The 4,962-nt window shown below is 42.7% G+C and overlaps 1 pseudogene; it reads left to right on the top strand.

Moving 5' to 3' along the window:
* The first annotated feature begins 1,906 nt into the window (after window positions 1-1,906).
* LOC140385941 (uncharacterized) lies at window positions 1,907-3,403 on the top strand (annotated as a pseudogene).
* Window positions 3,404-4,962: the final 1,559 nt, after the last annotated feature.

Genomic DNA, 4,962 nt, shown 5'->3' with positions numbered 1-4,962 from the left:
TTTGAGAGAGGTCATTCTCCTGGCAGAATTTAAGAATTCTCTATCTTCTATGACAAGAACCCAAACGGTGACGGCCAGACAAGCAGCAACATGGGTGATGATTAGGAGCTGATCCATAAATTTAAACTTTTGAGATCTAGGAGTACAGGTCCACAGGTCATTGAAAGGGGCAACACAGGTGGAGAAGGTAGTCAAGAAGGCATACGGCATGCTTGCCTTCATTGGCCGGGGCATTGAGTATAAGAATTGGCAAGTCATGTTGCAGCTGTATAGAACCTTAGTTAGGCCACACTTGGAGTATAGTGTTCAATTCTGGTCGCCACACTACCAGAAGGATGTGGAGGCTTTAGAGAGGGTGCAGAAGAGATTTATCAGAATGTTGCCTGGTATGGAGGGCATTAGCTATGAGGAGCGGTTGAATAAACTCGGTTTGTTCTCACTGGAACGAAGGAGGTTGAGGGGAGACCTGATAGAGGTATACAAAATTATGAGGGGCATAGACAGAGTGGATAGTCAGAGGCTTTTCCCCAGGGTAGAGGGGTCAATTACTAGGGGGCATAGGTTTAAGGTGAGAGGGGCAAGGTTTAGAGTAGATGTACGAGGCAAGTTTTTTACGCAGAGGGTAGTGGGTGCCTGGAACTCGCTACCGGAGGAGGTGGTGGAAGCAGGGACGATAGTGACATTTAAGGGGCATCTTGACAAATACATGAATAGGATGGGAATAGAGGGATACGGACCCATGAAGTGTAGAAGATTGTAGTTTAGTCGGGCAGCATGGTCGGCACGGACTTGGAGGGCCGAAGGGCCTGTTCCTGTGCTGTACATTTCTTTGTTCTTTCTTTGTTGTTCTTTGTATCAACACCCTCATAATTCTGAAAAGGATAAGAAGTGGGAGAGTGAAAGGAGGCAGGGAGCCAAGATAAGTAATGAATCACAGAATTTACAGTGCAGAAGGAGGCCATTTGGCCCACCTAGTCTGCACCGGCCCTTGGAAAGACCACCCAACCCAAGCCCACGCCTCCACCCTAACCCAGTAACCCCACCTACCCTTTTTGGACACCAAGGGCAATTTAGCATGGCCAATCCACCTAACCTGCACATCTTTGGACTGTGGGAGGAAACCAGAGCACCCGGCGGAAACCCATGCAGACACGGGGAAAACATGCAAACACTACACAGACAGTGACCCAAGTCGGGAATCGAACCTGGGATTCTGGAGCTGTGAAGCAGCCATGCTAACCACTGTGCTACCGTGCTACCCTGGATAGCTGGGAATGCTCTGAGATCTCCTCCTCAGACCAGGAAAGAAGCCACTGAGGCTGAAGGTGGGACTCGAAGGCCTAGGTGTTAACATTGTAATAAAATAGGGCATATTCATTCAGCATGTTAGAAGTTGCGAGGAAATCTAAGGCACTTGTTAGAGTCCATAAGAAGGATTCTGTAGAGGGAACACAAGTGGAGAATACTACAGGGCAGACTGTAGCTCTAACTGGACTTAGGAGACCTGATGTCGGCTTGTCAGAGCAGCAGTGATGAATGAGGTTGATGAAAGATTTTTGCCTAAGGGGTGGATCATCCCATTTTCATCAACTGATGAAACCAAACTCACAACTATTTTAAGGCGCTATGCAAACTCTCTTACTGGAGAGGGATATAGTTTTCCCTCCAGAGGGTCCAATGAAAGTAAAGGTAATTGTAAATGGGATAAATGGAGATTATATCTCCATTCCATTGTATAAAGTACAATTGGAATGTGATTTATTGTCAGATCCAATAGTTGTCGGAGTTGTTCCGAAGTCACCAGTGGATCAATTAGATTTACTTTTGGGGAATGATTTGGCAGGTGTGAAGGTTGTAGCTTTGCCCATGATTACAGAGAGTCTGAGGGAAGTACTGCGGATAGCGCATGAGATATGATGGCAGGACATGTTTGGCATTAAATGACTCAAAGCCAGAAATGTTGAAAGACATTAATCACACATCAAATTATAATGGTAGTGTATCTGCTTTTGCAGAAACTGATGGAATTATCTCTAAGAGAATGATTCGTCTCAGAAGTTTGTTTAAGATAAAATATAGTAGAAAACCAGATTCTGAGAACTCCAAGTCTGAAGGTGATCCGAAGAAAGAGCAGTCCGAATCTAACAGTAATAGCAGTGATGAAGGTTCAGACAAGAGTTCTGAATCCAACTTGGATTCTGATTATGAAGAAGTGATAAACTGCTACCGAATAGACCTGTCACTAACTGAACTTGAATAGCTAGCAAGTAATTCTTCCAAAGTTAAGGAATAAGGCAGCAAATCATAAAAAGACAGTAAATTGGACTTTCCTAAATCTATCTTGTTGCAGCCTCTTGCAGTAAACCCATTGACATCCACTTCAGTTGCAGATATTTCACAGAGCATGCCTGTCTTGAAGGAAAATATGCATAATAGCCTGGCATAAACTATTTAGGATGAGGAAAGCATTGTGAAATGACACCAATCTAACAGTTGATTAACCTACCTTTTAAAGGCACTCAGTGCCTCGTCAAGGTAAAGGAAGCAAATAGCAAAGGAGATGAAATAATTATTGATCAATTTATTTTGTAAATGAAAAGGAAGGCGGATGAAGAACCATGCAGTTATTCTACAACCACATCTGTTGTCAAAAAACAGAAAGTTCATGGAACCAACAATGTGCATCCTCTGATTCTGATAATGGTGTGAAAAGAAGTTACAGGCCACTACCAATTAAAGGAATAATGTTTTAAGCCAACACATGGACAAGTAAAAGTAAAGAAGAAAAATTGAAATCTGGAAAGTACAAATTGTATCAGTCCGTATTACAAAATGGACATAAAAGCTGTGATTACGAAGACTCCGATGAAGAAGTAAAGGCTGTAAAACAAAGAATGGTGCAAAGAAAGCCAACCAACTCTACTCTGCAAAGATTGAACCCTCAGCTTTACATGTTGCTGAAAGTAACCATGTGAAGGAAAAGAGGAAATGTAAAGCTGGAGGGTGAAAAGTGTTAATTAAATGAACCAAACATTTCCCTCAGCATTGACAATATTGCTTGTAGTTTGGCTGCAGAAGAGACTCAAAATTTGGATAAACATCTATTGGATGATCAGAAATGACTGGTGCATTACACAAGAGACAGAAAGAGACAGAACTGCAGAAGAAACGCATTCGGGGACTCTTTCCAATCTGGAAACCTGACAAAGGGAAGCACATTGTATTTGATTTTGAAGAAGAGAGTGAAAACAAGGCACTGTTTGAAGATATTAGAGGGAGTTCTAAAACCATAGATGCAAACCTATCCGCAGAAGAAGAACGGAGAGAAGATCAAATAAAGATACTGGCAAAATATAGACAGATTTATAGAGAAACACCAGGGTGCACTACATTAACTACATGATGTAAACATAGGAAACTCTGAACCAATAAAGCCACATTCGTCTCGACTAAAACCATGGAGGCTAGCTCAGTTAGAGACTGAAGTATAGTGCAAGTTGGATATGTTGCAGAAAAAAGCAAAAACGCTGTCATTCACAGAACGGCAAGTAGAGTTTGGGAGATTGAGAGCCATGTTAGTGGGTGAACCAGTGCTGGCCACCCCGAATCTTTTCCAGACCATTTAAAATGGCCACAGGTGCCAGTGAACTGGGTGTAGGGGCAGTAGTACTACTACTAATAATAATAATTGCTTATTATTAGGCTTCAATGAAGTTACTGTGAAAAGCCCCTAGTCGCCACATTCCAGTGCCTGTTCAGGGAGGCTGGTCCGGGAATTGAACCCGTGCTGCTGGCATTGTTCTGCATTTCAAGCCAGCTGTTTAGCCCACTGTGCTAAACCAGCCCATACAAGACAATGATACGGGCATAGAGAGACCAGTGGGATTTTCTCGATATTTTTCAACAAAACTAAGTCCGTGCCAAAGAAATTCCATCATTGAAAAAGAAGCCTTGCTACTAGCCCTTTAGCAATTTGAAGTATATGTCCGGCATCTATAAATATGTTTAAAACCCATAACACAAGCATTTTTCATTGGAGTTTATTATTACAACAGCTCAATGTTAAAATTGTGCACATCTCCGGAAAGGATAATGTGATAGCTTTGTTAAGAGCTGACTAGTTACCAAAGTAGAGACTGGGAAGGGAACTTATATAATGGGGATGGAAAAATGGATATATGTTTGTGATTTATGTCTTGCGTACCTCATAATGAAATATCTGTGCCCTGACGTTTCATTCCATTGAGGGAGGGAGGTGCGTAAGGGCCGCTTGATCCCCTGTTGATTTCCTTATTTCCCTGTTGTGTTGGGTGCTCTGGTTCCGTGGAACACATACAGGTCACCAACACTTGAAATAGTGCAACACTATTTTATTGAGTCATTAACAGTTTAACATACTCTCACTGTGGGTTAACACGATACTAGCTTTAACTAAAGACCTTTGCCTTGTCCTAACCAGTCGATGCACTCAGCACGTGGTGAATGTCTGTGCTGCAGGCTGTGAGCTCTGTCCTACTAGGAAGCTGCAGTTCAAATGAACGGGAACTCTGATGCCCCCTGTCTTTATAGTGCATGTGCTCTAACTGGTGATTGGCTGCGGTGTTGTGTGTGTTGATTGGTCCCACTGTGTGTCCATCAGTATGCGTGTCTGCACCATGATATACTGGTGTATATTATGACATCCCCCCTTTTATAAAAGAATGTATATGTGTGGCAATAAATAGTGTATGGTGAGAATGTCCCTAACTACATGTGTGCGAAAGACATATTTACAGGACTATGTACATTAGAACTAAGCTATTTACATGTCGAGCAGAGGAAGTGAGGAACTCAAAAGTTACAAAAGAGAACACTGTGCTAGCCTTCGAACAGCAGAACGCAGACCTTTTGGCACCCGAGCAGTGGGATTCAGTTCAATTGGTTGGCTGGTGGCCAATGAATTGGCCAAAAGGCCGTCTTCTG

This window comes from Scyliorhinus torazame, chromosome 11, assembly GCF_047496885.1.
Source record: "Scyliorhinus torazame isolate Kashiwa2021f chromosome 11, sScyTor2.1, whole genome shotgun sequence".
Taxonomy (NCBI): domain Eukaryota; kingdom Metazoa; phylum Chordata; class Chondrichthyes; order Carcharhiniformes; family Scyliorhinidae; genus Scyliorhinus; species Scyliorhinus torazame.
The sequence above is the reverse complement of the archived record's forward strand: the minus strand, read 5'-3'. Positions and strand labels throughout refer to the sequence as shown.